The sequence below is a fragment of the Somniosus microcephalus genome, chromosome 7 (genome assembly GCF_052327205.1).
Source record: "Somniosus microcephalus isolate GS21.2 chromosome 7, FLI_Smic_1.0, whole genome shotgun sequence".
Lineage (NCBI taxonomy): Eukaryota > Metazoa > Chordata > Chondrichthyes > Squaliformes > Somniosidae > Somniosus > Somniosus microcephalus.
This window is the reverse complement of record NC_140993.1, coordinates 271873062-271896074: the sequence shown is the minus strand read 5'-3', so window position 1 is coordinate 271896074 and position 23013 is coordinate 271873062.

Below are 23013 nucleotides of genomic sequence, written 5' to 3'. Positions count from 1 at the left end.
GTTTATTATTTTCCCACAGCCCTTTCCATAGGAACATGGGTGTCTCTCCAGTTTAGGTGAAAGTCATCCTGTCAGTACACCCTTCCCTGGCTCCAAAAATGGTGCCAGTGTCCCAGAAATCTGAACTCTCCCCTTCTACACCAGCGTTCCAGCCTTTAAAAGGACCGTTCAGCCTGCACTCTTCAGTAGGGCCCTGGGACACAATCTGGTAAGACAGGAACAGTGCTTACACAAAAAGAAAATGCTGCAGATGCTGGAAATCTGAAATAAAAACAGAAAATGCTGGAGATACTCAGCAGATCAGGCAGCATCAGTGGAGAGAGAAACTGAGTTAACGTTTCAGGTTGATGACCTTTCGTCACTTCTGACAAAGGGTCATTGACCTGAAACGTTAACTCTGTTTCTCTCTCCACTGATGCTGCCTGAGCTGCTGAGTATCGCCAGCATTTTCTGTTTTTATTTCAGGAACAATGCTTGGCTCTTTCACTTCACTCAAGTAACTTCACTGCAATGTCATAACAATAATTTTACTTCTACAGAATTATGAATATGCAGACACCATCTGGACCCAGAAGGTAGCAGGACGTGGCACCAAGGAAGAGAAGCATGAACTCACAACTTCACTCGTTCAGACCTCCAAGCCTACCTGGAGTCAGGACAAATGGACTGCTGGGTGTAGCTGCCACCAAGCTACCCAGAATTATCGCTCGTGCTACCTGGAGGTAGGTGGCACTGACACTGAACGCCAGCTCCCTCACCCACAGCACTGTAGAACAATGCAGCAAAAAGTTCCACAGCTACAGCAGGACACGAAAGGTAACACTTTGGACATCTCTGCCTTTTCATCCTTGCCCACTCTGGACACCAGCACCCTCTTCACCCTTTTTATGCAACACTTTCACAACTAACCATTCACAATGCTCTCTGCCTAAGTTGGGGGAGGGGGGACAGTGCGGGGGGTTCTCACTTGGCATCTTGGATTATAACTACTCAGATTCCCTCACATCAATTACTTACAATGCACGATTCTAAAACCCCTTCCTCCACTTTATTAGCCTTCTCCTCTCATATCTCTTACTTCACCTCTCCCACTTGGCACTGTTAACCTTACCCCCATTCAATCTATATTCTTGGAGGACAAATTGGTATTCAATTCCCACTTTAGATAGGCCATTAGCATCCCCACTTTTAAACCCCTCATCCTCTTTGAGTAAATGTCATGGCACCAGTTGGCACTCACTCAGCTCCTGCCATGAGAGATGGCAAGGTCGGCAGCATCTTGCTGGCATCTGAGCACTTACACCGTCAGCCTGGCATCCCTTTTCTGTCTCCTTGATCCGAAGGGGGTGATACTTACCCACTCTTGGCCGCTACCTTCCTTGCTTGCAGATCCATCACAGCAATGGGTGACATAGGAGGGGGAAGATGGTGGTGAAGTGGACCGAGCCACCTAAGAGTCATAGCTGTATGATAGCCATTCCCCAGGATGGCAGCACATGCCAGGCTTACAGTCGGCCCCCTGCTAACACCAGTGGAACATAGGAGGTGACAAAAAGCTGCCACAGAGCAAGCTGACATGAGAAGAGGGCACTTTAGTCCCATGAGGCTTCTTTGCAGCATGGCCACCTCCACCAATGCTGGCCCATCAGGTGGCACCTAGAAGAAGCATGATAATAGGTAAAAGAAAGAAGGTACCTGTCGGCACCCAGGGGAAGCGCGGTGTTAAGAAAAGGTGGGCTGATTGCATGCACTTTTGAATTCACTGTTGTTCAATAGAATGCGCAGTAACATGGTGCTTTGTTATTTATGGAGGTCAGAGTCATACTAGAAAGGGTTCAGTTATGTGGTGCTGACACGATAAGATGGGTAGTAGTTTGAGATAAAGGCCGCGATTTTGTCATAGGAGGTGGGTTGGCGTCGAGTTGGCTGGTTGGCAGGTTCTGGTCCCGCTGTCGGTTTCAGCTGCCCTGAAATAATTATTTTGTCTTAACTGGGCTTATTAAGCCCGCCATGCGCGTTACCCGGCCCAATCAGTGGGTTCGGGTCTGCTGCTCGCCTCTGCTGACGTCTTCGATTCAGTTGCATTTAAGGGGCCCACACAGCCTTGTGGTGTTTCATTCACATTCTGCTGCTTCTCAGTGTTACTGATAGCGAGATGACTGAAGAGCAAAGGCCTCTCCGAGATTTGATGATGACTCCCTCCATGCTCTTGTGGAGGGAGCGAGAGGGCGGAGGGAGGTTCTGTTCCCCGCCAATGGACGGAGGAAGCCTCCTCAGCAAACCAAGGCAGCCTGGCTGCAGATTGTTGAGGAGGTGAGCGTCAGGCCCTTGTGCTCATCACCTGGGGTCAGTGCCGCAAAAGGGTCAATGATCTGCTACACTCAACAAAAGTGAGTATAACATCACACTTACCTTCAATCTGCTCCCCATCTCCTCTCGTCACCAGCACTCTGCATTGTCAACCTACTCCTCCACATCCCAACTTACCCTTACATCCCTTGCACCCTCACCCATCCCTCTCTCTCTATGTACAGACTCACTCCACCATTCTACGATGCACCCCTCACACTCGCTCTCACTGTTATGCAATGACAACAACTAACAACGCACAGGGAGGGCCCTTGGTATTGGCACCTCACTCTATCTTTGTCTCCCTCTAAGTATCTATGCTATGGAATCCCTACACTCACTCCAACATTCTCGCTCAAACTCCACTTGTGTCCCGCATTGCAGGAAAATAGAGCCCACAATAAGAGGGGGGGGGGGAGGACAGGAGGAGGGCCACCTTCCATGGCGCACTTAATCACCGCTGAGGAGGCTGCTATCGACATCGTCGGAGGTGCTGAGGAGCTGGAAGTGGGGGACGGTCAGACGGGCGCAGTAGAGCAAGCTGGTGACAGAATAGATTTTCAACCCTCTCATTTAGATTTCATGAGTGACTTATATGGCATCTGATGTTCATACAGATTGAGTTCTAATCATCTGCACAATGGGATGTGTCTGTTACTTAAATATCACATGTCTAACTCAAGCCTTTACTCCCCCACAGGACCATCGAGAGCTCCCCTCCCCACTGTCCAGGAGGAAGAGCCAGAAGACTCATCCGAGGAACCTGCAGCCTCTGACGGAGCAGGGTCAGCAGAATTGAGCGCACCCAGCACCAGCGCAGAGACGCACACCTCGGTGGGTCACTCGCGAGATAGGTTGGTGTTGTCACCTGGTGTATCACAGCTCACAAGTGAGCATCAGCAGATGGTGGAGACAGGGACAGCAGTGGAGAGTCCTTGTCGGAGGGCTCTGGACCCTCCTAGCTCTGCTCAGCTGCAGGTAGACGCTGTGCCCCTGGGGCCATCCAGAAAGAGAGCGGTGCTGGAGCTTCAGGAACAAGTGCAGGAGGCTCTGACTGGGTTGGCAACCACGGTAACTGCGAGTGTGCAGAGAATGAGGGAGTCCATCTCAAACATGAGCAATGCCGTGGTGCACTCAATGGCGAATGTAGGTGCCACCATGGAAAGGATGGCAACCTCCATGGCAGACACAACTCACCAGACTCAAATGAACATAGTGACCCTCCTAAATAGATGGTCTGCTATGGAGGATAGATGGGCATCTATTGAGGAGAGGCACCAGAGGTACATGGATTTCCCCATTATGAGGACTGACAGTACAGAGACGGGTCCTCATGGCCCCACTGATGTGCAGCAAGGTGCTCTCCAGCTACTTGCTAGCAGCGAAGTACGGGTGACCCATGAGAGGGATGATGGTGGTCGACAACAAGGAAGTGGGGGTTCCTCTCCAAGCGCTCACACGACCATTCCACTGTGGAGCCCTCGGTCAGAGCCCCAGATTCCTCACCCAACTGAGATGGCCATCTCAGCCCCTGCACAGCCGCAGGAGGAGCAGACTGGTGTCGAGCCCTCCCAGGCTCCCAGACCAGTCAATGTGGGGAGAGGGCTTTCCAAGGAGGTCACAGTGCATATGGATCTCAGCTTAAACACTTACAAGCTCAATAGACCTGCAAAATGTGTTCTAAAACCTCAAAACACAAAGGCCTAGAAATTCAGTGGGCCTTGCGCCCACTTAGCGCCTAAAGAGGTCTTCTGCGCTGGCGGGGTTGGTAGCGCGGAAATTGAGTGCAGCGTTAATGGCGGCGGTAGCCGGTAGCGCTGCGCCGGCACCGATGACGTCATCGGTGTGCGCAGCGCCCTGGTTCCGCCCCGATGCCGGCCCGACGCCCATATTCAGTTGCGGCCGCCTCTTCCGCAGCGGCCGCAAACAACGTTCGTGAAAAACGGCCTTCATGCAGCGTTAGTGGGGCGCATAAAGGTGGAGGTGCGGCCGGCCGCTTTTTCGGTGGCCGCCTGCCCGCACCTCCCTCCCCGGCCTCCTACACCAACCCCCCCCCGCGGCATTGGTGGCTGATTCCCGCGAGCCCGGCACTTCTCCGTGGTGCCGGGCTCATTTGCCGGCAGAATCCAGCGGTGATCTCACGGCTGCAGGCAGCTCCTCCTTAAGAGAAGGAGGAGGCCTGCAGTACCCCAGCCTGCCGCACTGCATCGGGTGGCGCAGCGGCAGCTGGAGCGCTGAAATTCACTTTCAGCGCCCCAAGCGGAGGTGGGCACACCCTGGATCAGCGCCCGGTTCCGACTTGGGGCGCTAAAAGTGAATTTCTGGCGGGCGCAACGGGCTCCGGGCGCTGTGCAAACTTTTGGGCGCAACTGAGCTGGCGGGGCCATACCTAATTTCTAGGCCACAGTTCTGTGATCTGAAAGTCAGCCATGTTACAGATCCGCTTTTAAGCTGCAGGAGCAGCCGTCAAGAATTCAGCGAGTTGCTGAACCCGACACAATCAGCTGGCATGTTTGACGCATGACGTGCAACACGCTGAAAAAGTACTAAAATGGGAAGAGCCTGGTAAAAATGGGATTATGTAGGCCACTAACGGCCTTAAGTGCCTCTCCCGCTGCTTGGTGTCGGGTCTGATCGGGACTCGCAGACCCGACACTTTGTACCGTTGCGTGGAGGCGGGATGGCGGCGGGTTCGCAACCCGCCATCACTCATTTTGATTTTAACCCCAGACCCGCCTCCAAACCCGCCCTCTGAGCGCCAGCAAAATCGCGGCCAAAGCCCTGTTACCTGAAAGTTTGGATGGTGGTGTTGTTAAAGCCCCACTTTGTTCAACAGGAGAGAAGACTCCAGTGATGACTTGGGCTGTGAGGTCTCTTCCAGTAAATGCCTGAGTCTCCTTTGGTCAATCCGTATGGAGGAGGAGGGGGATCAGAGATTTTCCGGTGGTCTGATGCTGTGAGAAGCAATCAGAAGAAGAATGGCAAAAGAATAAAATGCTTTATCAAACATGTGCCAGCTGCAGAAATCTGTACTCAAAGATCTCAAGGGGGAGAAATTCGGTATCGCGCCGTTTGGGGCGCAATTATCGGCCGGGCGCAAAGTTTAGCGCCTGGCGCTAATTATTGCCTCCGACTGCAAACTTGGCTTCTATCGCCCCTGGAGGTGATTGGAGCGCCAAATCAGGCGCTACACACCTCTCTTAAGGCGCTAACGTTCAGGAGCGAGGCGCTACCTCAGAGCGCTGGCGAAGCTCCTGTGATGTCAGTCAGCAATGGAACACAGACACACTGGCGCCGGCCAGTTCTTAAAGGGGAGGGTCGATCTTGCTCTCCATCCACATCCTGCTCATTGCAGCCTTGAATCTCGGCCTGGGGAGACCTGTACATCAATTCTGCTGGAAAGAACAATGGAGAGGCCCAGGGAAAGAGCTCAGAGTGCAGCCCCCACAGTCGCTTCTAAATCGATGCAAGGAAGGTCAAATCAAAATGAACCTGCAAAGTGCTGCTCAGTACCCAAAACTCCTTCACACAGCGTTGAATCTCTCCAGAAGCCTCTCTCTCACTCTCTCAGAATGCGTGGTGAAAAATGTCACCAACAAAAAAAGGCAGGAAGCGGTCGCCTTTAAATAGCGCTCCCCCAGTCCCTTCCCAACTGCAAAACGCTCCCCTCAACCTGTCGTTGCTAGTGGCAGGCGGAAAGGCAGGGGGGGTACCACTCAATATCCGGTCCGGGGCGCTACCAGGGCGTTGCACGCTCGACTGACGTCACGATCTGCGGGCGCAGGCGATCGTGGTGGTAGTGTTTAGCACTGCCGCAAAATGTCTGGTCAATTTCGCGAGTGGCGCAAACATCGCCGCGCCCGGGCGCTAGTTGCTTTGTGCCCCATTAGCGCCCTCTTAGGGTGCTAACGGGTGGTGCAAAGCAACCGAATCTTTCCCCCCAAGACCCTTATATGTCAGGAACTCCTCATTTCCCTCTATATCGACTGACCTTGGCAGCTGCTGCAGCTCATATCTCTCAGTCTAACTTACCCCAAGTGCATGAACAGTGCAAACCCAGGAAACCCAGAGCTGCTCTGCCATGGGCCTCACTGTGACATACGAAAATAAGGCCAGCGGTCACTCAGTAGGCAGTTTGTGGATGGGCTGAAAAAGCACAAGGAAATTTGAGAAGAGCGACTATTCCAAATTCCTATGTCCACATTCAGAGTGAAAAATGCCGATGTAAACTTGTCACTCTCATTGTACAGTCTGGCAATTGGGTTTCACAATCTGACTGCTGGGTTCCCAAAATTCTCTCGAAATGCTTTCAGCCATTTTATTCAATTGCAGTTTTTTCTTCAGTAGCTAATGTCCAAAATAAAGGTTCCACCAAAATAAAAAAAATGCATATTTCACAATACCATGATCAAACTTATTCATTTAATTCTCTTCTAGTAACTTCACTAAAGTTTTTAATTTGAGGCCTCTGCTGATATTTTTGATATTTTTGCCCAGAGCTGTGATGTTGTGAGCTGAATTTGGATTGTGCAGTCTGGGAATGGGGCTCAGCTCCACATGGAGGCAGTTCTACACTTCAGCAGCACTGGTGAATGGTCTCAAAGTTTGACAGAACTGGGGTAGGGCCCTGGGTATTGCTATATGCCAGCTGGGCTTTGATCTGGCATCACTGTGAAGGGGCAATTGCAGTTTAGTGAAACTACGGAAAATGGAACTAAAGATTGCCACAACTGGGGCTTGAACAGCTCACTGCTGGATTTACATAAGACCATAAGACGTAGGAGCAGGAGTCGGTCATTTGGCTCCTCGAGCCTGCTCCACCATTCAATATGATCATGGCTGATCTGATCTTGGCCTCAACTCTACTTCCCTGCCTGCTCCCCATAACCCTTGACTCCCTTATCATTCAAAAATCTGTCTATCTCCACCTTAAATATATTCAATGACCCAGCCTCCACAGCTCTCTGGGGAAGAGAATTCCAAAGATTCACGACCCTCTGAGAGAAGAAATACCTCCTCATTTCTGTTTTAAATGGGTGCCCCCTTATTCTGAAACTCTGCCCCCTAGTTCTAGATTGCCCCACGAGGGGAAACATGCTCTCTGCATCTACCCTGTCAAGCCCCTTCAGAACCTTATATGTTTCAATAAGATCACCTCTCATTCTTCTAAACTCCAATGAGAATAGGCCCAACCTGCTCAACCTTTCCTCATAAGACAACCTCTTCATCTCCGGAATCAACCTCGTGAACCTTCTCTGAACTGCCTTCAATGCAAGTATATCCTTCCTTAAATAAGGAAACTTCTAATGTCACCTGTGAGGGGAGGAGTAGGGCATGCACTTGACAACACTAGTTGGGGGAATCACTTGCTTTGTGATTTTCTGTGGGACCTCTGTAAACGAATGTTGTTTTTTCCTGATATGCTTCTGGGTAATGTACCCTTATCTCTGACCCTGTCTCTGTCTGTCTCGCTCTCTCTCTCACAGCTCTAAAAATGGAAACATTCTAATTGCTAACTAGCAACAAAACACAGGTGGTAATTAAAGTTTTCAAAATTAAACTCATTTGTTTTTTGTTGAAAAAAAATTTAAATGAAGCAAAAGACCCTGAAATTCTGAGGGTTCTCTTGGCCTCCCACTGTCAGTCCAGCAGGAAACCAGCAGAGCCCCAGGGAATAGTGATTTACTTTGTTTCCCAAGAAGTTCCACTGGTCTCCTGCTGGAGTTACAGCACAGAGGGTGCAAGACTCCCCATGGACTTTCTGGGCTTCTGTCTTGTCCCTCAACTTCTGTGTTGCTATGGGGGGGAATTTTAACCCCCCCCAAAAAATGGATAGGTTGGGGTCGGGTGGGAGGTTAAAGAGTTCAAAATCTGAATTCCGACCCCAACCCTTTTCCAACCCGACCACTTCCAGTTTTAACAGAGGTGAGATGGGGATGGGGGGGTGGGCAGACAATTCGCTCACAGGAGGTGGGGCTGGCAGTTTAAATATTATAACGGGGAACTTGCCAGCTAAAGGGAGGCGAGGACTGCTGGATCCAGGAAGTAAGTGCCTTTCCACTTACCTGCTGGATCCAGCATTTCTGCCTCACCCATCCCCCATGATCGGAAACACCCCACCCCACCGGTCTCCTCTAATCTTCTCCTGAGGCCTTCGACCCCCACTCTCTCCCAAGATTGGCCTCCAATTTCCGATCACCCCTCCGGCCTTTCGATCCTCGGCCCCCGGCCTCCGATCCCACTCTGGCCTCCCGACCTTCCCCTGTGAAGGAATAAGCAATATACCTATTCAGTAAAATACACCATCTTATGAAAGAATTTTGACTTTATTAAAACACGACAAACTGGTCTTGAAAAATCTAAAAGCCTCAACAATGGAAAAGCTGTAAACAGCATACAGGATATTGAGATCAGATAAGTTGTTGACACTGAATCAATAGCCTTATTGAAGCAGGAGGTTGGAGGTTCCAGAAAGTCTGAAGCCTTGGAAAGAACACAATGGTATACCCTGTTAAAGTGTCTTAAACCAACACTTCGGAAACAATCACATAAATTAAAGAAACATATGCCTTCATAAAAATAACATCAAATGAAACACGGAGACACAAACCAGTGTTACAAACAGTTGAGGTAACTAAGAAGACAATGGTGCATCCAGTTGAGGTGTTTTTAATTTACACATTGTAAAAAGATATAAACAGAAGATTTTGGTAAGAATGACATCAAATAGATGCACCAGCCATCACATTGTTTTTGCAGAAGTCAACAGAAAAATGACTAGAGATAATTAGCTTACATCAGCAGAAAACTTCAAAGGAAATACCACTGAGAAATGGTGTAAAAATTGAACTTTCAAATGGGAAGACACATTCGCTTGAAGGGGCAAAGCGATTCTTGGCTTCAGAGGCAAGCTCTGTAAGTCTACAACTCTTTGAGTCTCGGGGATCAAAAAGGTATTGTATTTGATTTTGGTGGATATCCTGGAATAAGACTAAGACATGTAAAAATGTATTGAAGTTAAGATTTGAGAATAAGGATCTCTGATAATAGAATTGTAAGAGTTTTGTTTTTGGAACTGTTAATGTCGCGATTGAAACACCTACTGTGATTACATGTCGGTTCTTTAATAAATATATATATTTTTAGAATTGTCTCACAGAGTACTTCTGTATCAAACTCACAAACTCAATCTCTGGACACCCTTTGGTGAGAAGTTGCAGAATTCAAGGGGAGTTTTCCAGACCCCCATAATATCCGGAAGGTTACAGTCTAGCTAAACTTATTAAAAGTGCTATCTGGAGGATGGTAACATCTTCAGGCTGTTCCTTTCCTTTAGGGAGAGATAGTCTGGGCATTTAGACCCAATTAAACATCTTTAGGATTCGGCTACCTCTAACTTTAGTTGAAAGTGAACGTCTGGGGAATATGCCTGATCCGGGGTAGCCCTAAAGGTGCTAGGACTAGTAATAATCCTTTCACCCCCTCCAGCCTTCCCACCCCCCTCAACCCTCTGATCCCCCCTCCGGCCTTCTGACACCTCCCTTTCTGCCCCCCCCCCACCACCCTCCCTGATCTCTCCCTGCCACTTCTCTGCAGCCTAGTGCCACAGGCCTGCCCGCCCGTAGCCAGCCAGCCAGCCAGCCAGCCTCTCAATCTGGCTGGCTGTGGGTGGGTAACAGAGATTCAAAATGTTAATCAGGCCCTGCCATTAAATTTGGCAGGGCCAGAGGGAAACCCGGTCTGCATTGCAGCCTCCCGCTCCCCACCCACCTCCAAGTTAAAGTTCCAGCCAATGTGTCCAACAGTTGCTAGCAATTAACACTTTTGCATTTCCAACAGCATAACACTGGTGAAAATCAATTAAATAATTAGATGCTGTTTGCTTCACAACACACCTGTTTTTTAAGAAAGTACATTAAATATAATTTTCTCTTGAATAAAGGTTTTGAAATTTATGCTCTGGCTGTTCTTCACATAATTTTGAAAAACATTTGAGCAGATAGTGCTAGAAGCTGAAGAAAAATATTCCTTCCGTACAGCTGGCTGAACAGTGATGATGAATCCTGGGAAACTAGGTACATTGCACATACTCTAAACTGCACCATCCAAATTCAGCTTCTCGAGTCACAGATCTGCAGGAGGTGACTTTAACCCTACTCGCCCAGCAGAAAACTGGCGGGCGGGCAGTTAACACCCCCCTGGCTCTTACCTGTCCGAAAGCCACCATGATCGAAACATCTGCAATTTTAACCCGCTCTCCTGAACAGGCGGCAAGGACGGTGGCCGGAGCCAACAGGGTCCTTCTTTACATGTGCATGTTGTGGCCCAATGACATAATTGAGACCCAACTGTAATTTTAACTCGAGTCTGGACGTGGAATCCACCTGGAGTTAAAATCGGGGCCAAGTCCAAACCCAGGCTTTTGAGAGAGAGCGGTGCCTTCAGATAAAAATGTAATTGAGGCAGGGGCCTGCGAGAGGGGACTTACAGTCTGTGTCTGACCTGACCATGCATAATTTGAATCATATTATTGTGAAATATGTAATTTGTTTATTTTAATTCAGTTGAAACCGTTATTTTGGATAGAAGTTGCAATTCCTGATAAAAATGACAATTGAAAAATAAACTCATAAAACATTTTGGGAGAAAAATTCAGTAGCTTAGCGCCTGCAGGTGGCGGTAATGGGGCGCTGAAGAAGTAGCGCCAGGGCGAGGCGAATCCAACACCGTGCGGCAAATTTGGCCCCATCATTGCGCCGCTGGTATGAGGTACTGCCAGGGACTTCAACGGCAGGCAAATCATGCCGTCAGTGAATGTGCAACACTCACTGGGTGCCCGATCTGGAAAATTGGTTGTCGCCACTTACCTTAGCGCCTCGACCAGACAGCGACAGGGAGAGCTGGCGTGCAGCTCCAGGAAACCGGCTTCAGCGACGTTATTTAAAGGCATCAGCATTAATCACTGGCAGCTGTCAGAGCAGGTCAGTTTCAGTGGGTCATTGTCAGTTTCACCCACTCGAACAGTTTGTATGAGTAATTTCAAGCTTCGTTTGTATCAGCAGTCTTCTGGCAACTGCAAAGTAACTGCATCTATTGCACAAGGATTCAAACTGATACACTTGGCAACATTAATGGGGGCTGTAATGGTGCCACCTCAGCCTCCAGGGTCTATGGTGGAGGGAGCGCAGGCAGCGAGAAATATGGGAACATGTGCACAGAGGGATGAGGAGGGACATCAGGGCTCTCACCAGGATGCTTATCCTCTGAGGGTATTCCGACAGCACTTCTCCTACCTTCAATTAAGTGAGGAGCAGTGTATTAGATGGCTCTGTATCACCAAGGTGGTGATAACAGAACTCTGCCACCTGCTCTAAACAGACCTCCAGCCTCACACCAGGATGACTTAAGCCCCAGATCACTTTTGCTCACCACATGCCCATCATAACATCCCTGTGTCATGCCATATCACAGCATCCTTCTGAGTGCAAAGGTGAAATGAGCGAGCACAAAATATTGCAAACTCCATTAATACATTTATGCATAGATATATCACACATATCACATTCTAATAACTAATGACCCTTGTGCCTGCCATAGTTGAATAGCTGTCATTATGTGCAATGTGTGAGGTGTGGGTGTGAGCGCTGGTAGGTAGAGATTGTTGGTGGATGAGTGCTGGGGGTGTGGTGCTTTGGGCAGTGTGTGAAGCTTGTATTACAGGTGGTGGTGTGTAGCATTTGTTGAAGCCTTCAATCACCCTGACCACCCGACTGAGGTGGATCTGCCATGAGCTCACCTGCTTCAGTCCTCCGGCTCCTTCTCCTTGTTGTGCTTCTCCTTGCTGAGGCAGCTGCACAGCCAGCAATGCTGAGAATGAGGTGCTGCAGTATCAATGAACCTCCCCTTTAAGTACTGGGAAAAGCCTGTGGCAATGATGAGTTGAGATTAGACTGCACCTGATATTGGTCCACCCTGTAATGATCAGTAACATGTCATTCTAGAATGGTACACTAGGTGGAGCTGTATGTTTAGTAGTGGGGCTACCCACAAGGCGGTAGTCAAGATGGATGCCTGTACACTAGTCCACATGGCTGAATAAATGACTAGCTCAAGCTAGCTGTTCATAATGAAAACGTCTATTTATTTATGAACATAACATGGTACCAGGATTGCTAATATCTGCTGAATGTTGTGAAACGCGAGATGGAGAATTTGAAGCCACCGGATGGTTTGAAATTCATGGGGAATGTCGACTGCAATTGGCGGACTTTCAAACAACAATTCGAACTCTACATTGCTGCCATCAGGTTCGGTACGAAGCCAGATGCAAGGAAAATAGCATTGCTACTCACGGTTGCAGGCCCGCAGGCAATAGAGGTATTTAATACGTTTGTATTTGATCAAGAGGAGGACAGAGAAAAAATGGACGATGTGCTAAAGAAGTTTGATACACATTGTTCTCCCAAAAAGAACGAGACCTATGAGAGGTACGTGTTCCGTTCATGGACACAGCAGCAAAATGAGACTTTTGATAGCTTTGTGACTGATCTGAAACTGAAAGCACAGACATGTAATTTCTCTGAACTGAAATCATCCATGATTCGTAACCAGATTGTGTTTGGTAGTCATGATAAAAAAAGTTAGGGAACGTTTGTTGAGAGAAACCACACTAACATTGGAGGATGCTGTGAAAATATGCCATGCCAGTGAGCTAGCTCAGCAGCATGCAAAGACTTTCAGTGAAATTAATAATGATGCGACTGTAATGAGTGACTGTGGTGCTGTCGGTGCTGTGTCCTATAAGGGGAAGAAACGGGCAGAACAGAAATGCAAAGCAATCGGAGGATGGAGTTTTTAATTGTAAATGCTGTGGTTACCAGCACCAGTCAAGACAATGCCCAGCGTTTGGAAAAATGTGCACAAAATGTAATGGAAAGAATCACTTTGCCAAACAATGCTTTTCAAAAGTAAAAACAAAGAAAGGGCAACAAGCCAATGTGATTGAGGACACTGATTTAAGTGAGACATTTTTTGTAGGAATGGTGTCATGTGACAATATAGAAAAGGATACAGAAAATGTGCAGCCCTCAGGAATGGACAATGCTGAACATAAAGTTAATGCAGTAAAAGAGGACAAATGGATGATGCCACTGCAGGTAAATGGAGCATTAGTTACATTGAAACTAGACACTGGGGCAAAAGCAAACTTAATCAGTATGAGTGACATTAAATATATGAAAGAAAAGCCCAAAATACAGAAAAAGTCAGTACTACTGAAGAACTATAATGGACAGAAAATAGATAGCTTAGGTGTATGCACACTTAAAGTGACAGTCAAAGACAAAGTGCATCATCTCATGTTTTCTGTTGTGGCTGAAGGACTTGATTCACTACTCGGTGACAAAGCTTGTGAGGACTTAGAACTGGTCAAGAGAGTCTACCGTATAAACTGTGCTATAAGCAGACCAGATGACTCAGTGGATTCTGTAGTGAGTAATTTCCAGGATGTGTTCAAAGGATTTGGAGTTCTACCATTCACTTATAAGATCCAGCTAAAGGAGGATGCTCAGCCAGTGGTACATGCTCCACGAAGAGTTCCAGCACCCCTGCGTGACCGGCTCAAGGAAGAACTGGACAGAATGACCACACTAGGAGTCATCAAGAAAGTCAAAGAGCCAACAGACTGGGTTAACTCCATGGTATGTGTAAAGAAAAAGAACAATGATCTAAGAGTATGCATGGATCCAAAGGACTTAAATGCAAACATAAAACGTGAACACTACTAGATTCCCAAGCGAGAAGAAATCACCAGTGAAATGTCAGGTGCCAGATACTTCACAAAGCTCGATGCCTCACAAGGATTTTGGCAACTAAAACTGGATGAAGAGAGCACCAAATACTGTACCTTCAACACACCATTTGGCAGGTATTGTTTCCTCAGAATGCCTTTCGGGCTAATATCTGCATCTGAAATCTTTCATAGAGCGATGGAACACATAATTGAAGGTCTGGAAGGAGTTCGGGTCTATGTTGATGACATCATCATCTGGGGCTCCACGCTGAAAGAACACAATGAGAGACTGACTAAAGTGCTACAGAGCATACGCCAGAATGGACTGAAGCTCAACAAAGCCAAGTGTCAGTTTGGCATCCAGGAAGTCACTTTCCTAGGAGATAATCTATCTGGTAAAGGAATAGAGCCAGATATGGAAAAAGTAAACGCCATACTCAAAATGCCCCGACCCACTGACAAAAAAGGAGTGCTATGCATCATGGGGATGATAAACTTCATTGGAAAGTTCATTCCTAACTTGTCAGCCAAGACAGCCTGTCTGCGAGACCTGCTACATAAAACCAATTAGTTTGCATGGACAGAAAGACATGAACAAGAGTGGATGAACCTCAAAGCAGTGCTGACAACCACATCTGTACTCACCTTCTTTGACCCAACAAAGAGAATCAAAGTGTCAACAGATGCATCAAAAGATGGCCTAGGTGCAGTCTTGCTACAAGCAGAGGCTGAAGATTGGAAGCCTGTTGCCTCTGCCTCCAGGTCTATGACTGACTCTGAGTGTCGATACGCCCAGATTGAAAAGGAATGTCTAGGCTTGGTAGTTGGACTAGAAAAGTTCCATGGCTACATATATGGACTTCCCACCTTCACAGTTGAGACAGACCACTGCCCACTGATTGCCATCATAAAAAAAAATCTGAATGAGATGTCTCCAAGGATTCAACGACTCATGATGAAGCTGCAAAGATATGACTTTGAACTGATCTACACACCAGGCAAACACATAGTGTTAGCAGATGCACTATCCCGAGCACCCACAATGAGTCATGTGAGCTCTACTGAGGAAGATGTGGATGTTCATGTGAGTATGGTCACTGCTGCGCTGCCCGTGTCAGACACAAAATCAAAGCAAATAGCAGAAGAAACAGTAAATGATACAGTGTTACAAACAGTAATAGAGAACATTCATCATGGTTGGCCAAAAGGTTCCTGTCCAAAGTACTTTCACATCAGGTCAGAGTTGAGTGTTGCAAGTGGACTATTACTAAAACAGAACAGAATAGTCATTCCACAGGCTCTACGTCGAAACATGCTCAAAAGGATTCATGAGGGACACCTCGGAATTGAAAAATGCAAAAGGAGGGCAAGAGACACTGTTTATTGGCCTGGCATAAATAAGGACATTGAGAACATGATAGTTATATGTGAGACATGTCAGAAACACCAAAACAAGCAAGCAAAGGAACCAATGATAGTAGCTGACTTACCAACAGCACCATGGCAAAAGGTTGGTATGGACCTCTTTCATTTGAATGGTAAAGACTATCTAATAGTGATTGACTACTATTCTAACTATCCTGAGATGGCGCTGCTCTCAAGCACATCAGCAAGCAGTGTCATAATGCATGTTAAATCCATCTTCACCAGACATTGAATTCCCAGGATTGCCGTTAGTGACAATGGTCCGTGCTTCAACTGTAAGGAGTAGCAACAGTTTGCAGCACATTATGACTTTCAGCACATCACATCCAGTCCTCTGTATGCTCAGTCGAATGGTAAGGCAGAGAAAGGTGTTCAAGTTCTCAAACAGCTACTGAAGAAGGCAACAGAAAGCAAGTCTGATCCTTATCTCGCCCTGCTGAGCTACCGAGCCTCCCCTTTAGACTCTGGTTCTGTACCTGCTGAACTCCTAATGGGTCGCAAGTTGCGCACCACGCTACCCTGCTGTGCAAACGAAAAGCAGAGTAAGGAACTAAGACAGAGACTTCAACTGTTAAAGCTGAAACAGAAATCACACTATGACAAGTCATCCGAAACTCTGAAACCATTGACAAGGGATGATGTTGTCAGGATTGAGGATCCAAATGCATGGAACAGGAAAGCTACAGTTCTTGAGTAAGTAGGACCAAGGTCATACACCGTTAGAACTGAGGGAGGACAGATTCTCAGGAGGAACCGCCGTTCCCTCCTGAAAACACAAGAAACTATCCAAGAGCAAATCGATGACAGTGCCGCAACTGAATCTTGTCACTCACCACCAGAACAATCTAACACAAACACACATACAGGCTCTCATCAAAACACATCAGACTTACCTGTGCTGAGAAGATCCACACGTGAAGTAAAAAAGCCTGACAGACTTAATCTTTGAGTACAAAGAAAACTATAATAAAAAGAATGAAAAGCTTAGAGTTCATAAAGTAAAGCTTTGAAAATGTGTTGACTGTTGTGAAGATGTTTATGTCATTATGCTTGATTGATATTGATTGATATTGATTTTGTTTAACCTCTAAGGAAGGGGGATGTAATGATCAGTAACATGTCATTCTAGAATGGTAAACTAGGTGGAGCTGTATGTTTAGTAGTGGGGCTACCCACAAGGCGGTAGTCAAGATGGATGCCTGTACACTAGTCCACATGGCTGAATAAATGACTAGCTCAAACCTATTATAAATGCAGACATATGAATTTATAATAGAAAATTTGTCACAAAAAGTGTGACAAAAACGTGACAACAGGAAGTCAAAAAATGTGCAGATGAGAAGTGCGCACAGACATTAGATTTTTAAGAAATAACAGTTAGATAATAGATAATAATATCAAATCAAAATTAGTTTAAAATAAGGGTGGAATAACTGACTTTAAAACCAAGACTGAATTATGCCTGCAAGCCCTGATCCAATTATCCCCTGTTCTTTAACTCCACTTTACCTGAAGACTACACCTGCTCTTGACTCCCCATGTGGGAGATCGACTAGTAATGTATTTTAGAACATAAGAACATAAGAAATAGGAGCAGGAGTAGGCCACTTGGCCCCTTGAGCCTGCTCCACCATTCAATGAGATCATGGATGATCTTGGGCTCAAAGCCACTTCCCCGCCCGCACCCCATAACCCTTCACTCCCTTATCTTGCAAAAATCTGACTATCACCACCTTAAATATATTCAATGACCCAGCCTCCACGGCTCTCTGGGGCAGAGAACTCCACAAATTTACGACCCTCTGAGAGAAGAAGTTCCTCCTCATCTCAGTTCTAAAAGGGCGACCCTTTATTCTGAAACTATGCCCCCGAGTTCTAGATTTCCCCACGAGGGGAAACATCCCCTCTGCATCTACCTTGTGGAGTCCCCTCAGTATCTTATATGTTTCAATAAGATCACCTCTCATTCTTCTAAACTCCAATGATAAATTCCTTATATCCACATTTCTAATTGAAACTACCTATGTAAACTTGTCATTCGATAATCACACCCATCCTTCCAGTTTCACTTAGATAAGTAAATATCACAGTTCTATAAATAGATATACAGACTACAATCTGTGCCTATGTCGAGGTAGAATGGTAAATTAAAACATGGATGCTCAGTAACATTTATTTTTATTTTTAAGTAGCAAAATTCAGTCAGCAATCTTGAAATAATTCTGAAAAACAACCAAACAGATTAGGTGGCAGTGAATTAAACATTAATACAAAAGCAAAATACTGCAGATGCTGGAAATCTGAAATAAAAACAGAAAATGCTGGAAATACTCAGCAGGTCAGGCAGCATCTGTGGAGAGAGAAACAGAGTTAACGTTTCAGGTCGATTACCCTTCGTCAGAACTGGAAGGGTCATCGACCTGAAACGTTAACTCTGTTTCTCTCCACAGATGCTGCCTGACCTGCTGAGTATGTCCGGCATTTTCTGTTTTTATTTCAAGCAGATTAGGTGTAGGGATAGTGGAGTTGAAACTTTGGCTTCACATGGACTGTGCTACTAACAATGCTATCATGGACATGTAGGATTGTGAGGATGAGGTCAACTGGGTTACGTCCTTGTGTGTTTCCTTCGCCAGCTGATGGAGGCCCAATCTGGCAACTATCTCCTTCAGGACTCAGGCAATGCAGTCAGTGGTGGTTCTGCTGAGCCACTCTTGGTGGTGGACCCCATGCAGAGCACACTCTGTGTCCTTGCATCTCTTAGAGCTTCCTCCAAGTGATGCGCAACATGGATGAGTACTGATTCGTTAGTTGATGGAGGGCAGTAGGTGGCGATCAGTAGGATACGTCTTTGGACTTGTTTGACCCAAAGTCATGAGACTTCATAGGGTCTGAAGTCAATGCTGAGCAATGGTTCAAATCCGGCCTCGGGTGACTGTCTGTGTGGAGTTTGCACATTCTCCCCGTGTTTGCGTGGGTTTCCTCCGGGTGCTCCGGTTTCCTCCCACAGTCCAAAGATGTGCAGGTTAGGTTGATTGGCCATGATAAAAAAAAATTGACCCTTAGTGTTAGGGGGGATTAAATACGTGGGGTTACGGGGTTACGGGGATAGGGCTTGGGTGGGATGGCTGTCGGTGTAGGGACCGGGTGCTAGGGTTTGGATGATCAGCCATGATCTCGTTGAATGGCGGAGCAGGCTCGAAGGGGCGAATGGCCTACTGCTGCTCCTATCTTCTATGTTCCTATGTTTCTATGTAATCCAGGGCCACTCCCATATCTGACTGTATACCATTGTCCCTGCCTTTGGTGGGACAGGGTGAACCCAGGGATAGTGATGGAGGAGTCTGGGATGTTGACTGATATGATTCTGTGAGTATAACTATATCAAGCTGTTGTTTGACTAGACTGTGGGACAGCTCTCCAAAATCAGGCACCCCAATATAGGAAGGATAGGAACGGTGCAGCATAGATTCCAGAAGATGTTAGCAGGGATCAGGAGTTACCTTATGTATAGAGGTTTGAGAATCAAGGGCTTTTATTAATGAAGCTAAGACATTTAGAAAACTGACTGCACCAATATCAAATTGGAGATTATACATGTGACAGCACAATTATCAAAACCAAGGCTTTTAAAGGGATGTCACAAATATCAAACAGGAGGTTATAAAAGAGAGATTACAAATATCAAAAACAGGGTTATAAAAGGGTCATCACAAGTATCAAACTGGAGGTTATAAATGTGAGAGCATGAATATCAAAATGCTCCATCTTTCTCATCCTATTCACTGACTCACTCCCTCAATCACTCAGTGGAGCCACACCATCAGTCATTCTGCCCAAAGCAACCTGTGACCAAGTTGTCATCAAGGCAACACTATAATCCTTGTCCCTCTTTTACTCCAGGTGAAGGGGAGTCAGGGGCCGAGGAGACACCGGAAATGAGTACCCGCGAACCAGCAACATCACTCATGCTAACCCCGCAAAGCAGCCGCTCAGGAAGATCCGCTCTTCAGGAATTTGGCGGTGAGTTTGAGGAGCGTGCACGGAGTGATACACTACCCACGAGTGAGCGAGAGCAGGTGGTGGTGATATAGGAGGATCAGGAACCAGTTAGCTAGAGGATCAGCTCATGCCCCTCCTCTGCTGGGGAGGACCTTGGGCTCCTGAGTTTAAAAGAAGGAAGCTCGTTGAGCATGAAAAATTGCTGCAGTCATTTAAGAGGAATGAACATTAGGAGCACATGGCGCTTGTGTACAGGATTCCACAACCTGCATTGAGTCCGCCATCGACAGGGGCTTCAGTAACCTCAGTGCTTTCATTGGGTCTACTTTTGTACAGATCAGTGGGCCTGTAGCAAGGGAAGGCTTGCAATGGCCATGGGGGATGTTGCTGTGTCTCTGAATGACGACACATCTGCACTCTCCTGCCCCTCTCGTCCAATGACCGCACATGTGCTAGAGGGTCCATGGGGCCAAGTTATCTGTGCAGCCACTGCACTGGTGCAGCCTATAGCTGGGCCATCTCAAGCACCTACTCACAGAGGCCCAGTACCACCACCAATCTCAAGAGACGTTGACAGAGACACAGCAAACAGATACCCACTGTGCGCCAGGAACGGGAAGACCATGTAGAAGAAGCATGAGGTTGTAGGATTCGCAAAATTGGACTTTATATTAATAGGGGTCAAATGGCAGAAGAGGCCATGATTTTAAAGACTGTTTTAAAAGAAGCCCAGAGAAAGGGGCATACAAAATGGCCGCCATACCATGTGACCAGCTTATTGGGACACTTTAAAATGGTTCCTGCGCATCCTCAGACAGATTTGTGGATTCAACCTACAGCAAGTTCTGGAAGCCGTTTCTGAGAGAATGAAACCAGACCCACAGGTATGCATATGGATTAGATGCAGATCCAGTCAAGATCGGCCTGGAGACAGAGGCCATCAAAATGTTGACCCAGACAAAAGGGGACAATTTCATATTCATGAGAACAGCACCCAGGACTAGGTAACGAGATCAGCAGGACATTAAAAACAATGAAGGTAATTCCAGACCAGAGATGGGCCTTTTACCAGCCGTTTAAGACATTAAAAAATATAATGACTACCCCACTGTGCTCCCAGCCCGCCAAAAGTAAAACAAAGACTAACCTGATTTTGGGCGGAAGACGGAGGTTTCTGGAAGAAAGTGTATCTGGAAGACTTTTGGGGCAGTTGGACACGCAGGCACACAGGCAGACACGCAGGCTTGGAGAGCTGGAAACACGCAGCTTGAATCCGGACACCCAGAAGAAGAAGCAGTCAATCGCAGGAGGAAGAAGAAAGCCAACATCGAGAAGGCCGTCTCGAAGCCGGCGTTCCGCCCCGGGGAAGCACATCGGGAGATCATTGACCATCCCCGGGCCGTTGCCGGAACGAGAGGCCATTGACCCAACTTGGGAGAAGAGACAAAAAAATAAAGGTCCCAAGAGAAGAAACCTTCCAGCCACCCCGGCTCGGGAGAAGAGAGAAAAGAAAACTGAAGAAGCGATGGGAGCCAGCCCAAGGCTCCTCTGACCAGGATTGAGCCGACGATCCTCGACCCCGCCGACATCCAGGCCCACCGGTGTCCAGCCGCCCCCAACCCCCACCTCAGGAGAGAGGTGTGGCGCAGCTCGCAGGGGCTCCACGATCCACGTGGAGACGAAACGCCTGAAAGGACCAAACACAGACTCGATTTCAAAACCTTGCACTTCCTAGTGGGATTGGTGAGCATGTTTCTGGCCTTTCACAATCAGATCTAGATAGGTTTAATAAGGGGGTGGATTTAAGGGTACAATTAACATGAGTTGTTGTCCCTCGATGTTCCGTGTGTTTCCTTATTTCATGATGATCTTTGTAGAGTATAAGATGCCTGTATTTGCTTTAGTTAGTACTGTGTCGTTATGATTTGCTTGTGTGTTTTTCCCTCCCATGTACTCCCTCATCTGCTTGCATTTTATTTGATATTTTTCCTTATGCAATAAAATTTCATTTTGTTTCATCAAACTTGGTCTACAGGAGTTTTCTCTACATTGTAGTTCCTGCCCCAAAGTCCAGAGTACAGAATCTAAGGGGCAAGAGAGAGAGGCCCCTGGAGAGAGAAACCTCAGGGAAACCTCTCGAGGTAAACCCCTTACAAGGTAGCAGAGCACATCAGCCCTGAACAAAGGGTAAGCACTGGGGTGGCTGACAGTAGACCCATAGATCTCATTTTGGGAAATTATATTTGGTGGCACTTCATTTGCGCTTTGTCCAGAAGATGTTTCTGTCATGGTATTGAAGGTTGTAACATAAGGTTGCAGCAATGATATGCTTGGTATTTTGAGAAAAGTTGTCCGATCTGTTGGTGATAGTGTTGTTGAAGTAATGATGAGATTGATGGCAGAACTGTTCATGTGAGAAATCAAAGGGTAATAATGTGAAAGAGCCCTCAATCAGAGCTGGATGAATGATTCTTGTGGTTGGTAAATATGGGTCACTAGCTGCATTCACAATCTCCTGTATATCCTCATTCTCATGAGGCTCATTCTCATGAGGCTCATTCTCATGTCCCTCCTCCTCCAGATGTTCTTTGTTTATTCCACATTACTCAGTAAAGTTGTGCAGTAAACATTAAACTATGCTGATGCATTATACTTTGGCTGGTCAAATTGTAGGATCCACCCAGACCCATCAAGATGTGGGACATATTGCTCAGAATTCAATTTTCTAATTCTAAAATTAGTAACTGTATTGATGACATGTTCAGTTTTAAATCTTTGGGCAAAAGAAGAGTTACCTTGGATGAATAATAGAAACAACCTTTTGAGTGTTCATCGGTCACCAATTATCCTTTGCACTTACATTCTGGGATTGCATTTTTAGACTGGCAGATAAGTAAAACGAACTTTCCAATTAGGAGGAAGCACTCCTGCTCCTCCTGGCCCACAAGCAGTGCTGTAAAGGCACGTACCTTCTCCCCAAAGCTGTCCTCACCTCCCTCGAGCTGCTGGGTTTCCCGAGGCCCGGGAAAACCAGGCTGGCCAGGGATAAATCTGTAGAGCGGGTTAATTGTGAGGCTCCCAGCCTCAATATAATGGCCCCGAAATTTGGGTCAGGGGCTTCCCGCGGGTGCAAGCCCCCGACCTGCGCTTACCTAGTGTGCCGGCCGTTGAGCTGTGGGCCCCCGTGGGATTCTGATCTTGGGCCTGCTCCAACTGCCGGCGCACAGTGCTTGCGTATCCCAGGGGCGCAGTTAGTTCGATGCGTCCCCTGGGATCACATGGGCCATGGAGAGCCAATGGTAGCAGGGAAATGCCCATTCATAAAATTGACAGGAAGAGCTGTCAAAACTATAAATACTATAAGCCCCAAAACATCACTAAAACTTCAAATAAAATTTTTTAAAAATCACATTTTTAAAATAACTATAAATTACATAAAATAACTA